The sequence below is a fragment of the Tarenaya hassleriana genome, unplaced genomic scaffold (genome assembly GCF_000463585.1).
Source record: "Tarenaya hassleriana unplaced genomic scaffold, ASM46358v1 Cleome17, whole genome shotgun sequence".
NCBI lineage: Eukaryota > Viridiplantae > Streptophyta > Magnoliopsida > Brassicales > Cleomaceae > Tarenaya > Tarenaya hassleriana.
Window position 1 is genome coordinate 1,812,623 of NW_010965122.1, and position 1,133 is coordinate 1,813,755.

Sequence of the window (1,133 nt, forward strand, 5' to 3'; positions counted from 1 at the left end):
GTTCCTTGGAACGGAGTCCAAAAGGTCGATCTAATTTTCACAAAAGCTTAAAAAGGTTTTACGAAAAAAAAATGGCCTAAAAAAATAAAATCTGAGGTGTTTTTTTTTTTTGGCTGCTGCTTGCATGAAATAATTATCCTTATCTCAAAATAATTGAAATATTGAAGATTGGAATATATTTATTTGAATTTTTCTTGTACATTTTTTTTCCATATTTATCGATTTTTTTATTAATTGAAATATTGTTAATTATACTTGTGAAGAAGAAAAGACACCTATTGTAGCATGTAATGGAAAATCGTTGAGGGTATTTTCTAAAAAATACTAAATGCATATTTGGCTGTCTTATCTCAATAAAGAAAAAAAGATCCAAATAGAGGGGACGAAGATATTTTGTGCTTGGGTTGGTTTACTTTTTTATAACATTTAGGAAAATGACATTTTCCTACACGAATTTATCAAAATGTAACATTTTCCTACACGAATTTTTAATTTGACAAATGTCTACACTCAATTAACAAATTTTCCAAATACCTACACGAATTATCCAATTTTAGTGCAATTAACTACACAATCCGAAATTATCAATTAATTGCTGACGTGGAAGGCCACGTGGCGACTCACGTGGCATGCCACATGGGATTTTTTTGCCATGTCAGCGCGAATTAAAAAAAATAAAAATAAAACTTTTCCTAAAATAAAAAATAAAAAAATACATATATATACATATATATGTATTTATATATTTGTATGTATATAAATTTAAATTTTGTATAGATTTTAAAAAGTATATATTGTATAGATTGGAATTTTATACAAATATATATATATATACAAATATATTTATATATATACACATACACATATGTAAATATATTTATATGTATGTATATATATATGTATATGTATATATATATTTATATTTGTATTTGTATATATATATGAATATACACATATATATTTATATATTTGTATGTATATAAATTTAATTTTTTTTATAAAATTTAAAAATATATATATGTATACATACAAATATATTTATATTTTTTATTTTTTATTTTTTTTTAATTCGCGCTGACATGGCAAAAAAATCCTAGGTGTCATGCCACGTGAACCGCAACGTGGCATGCCAC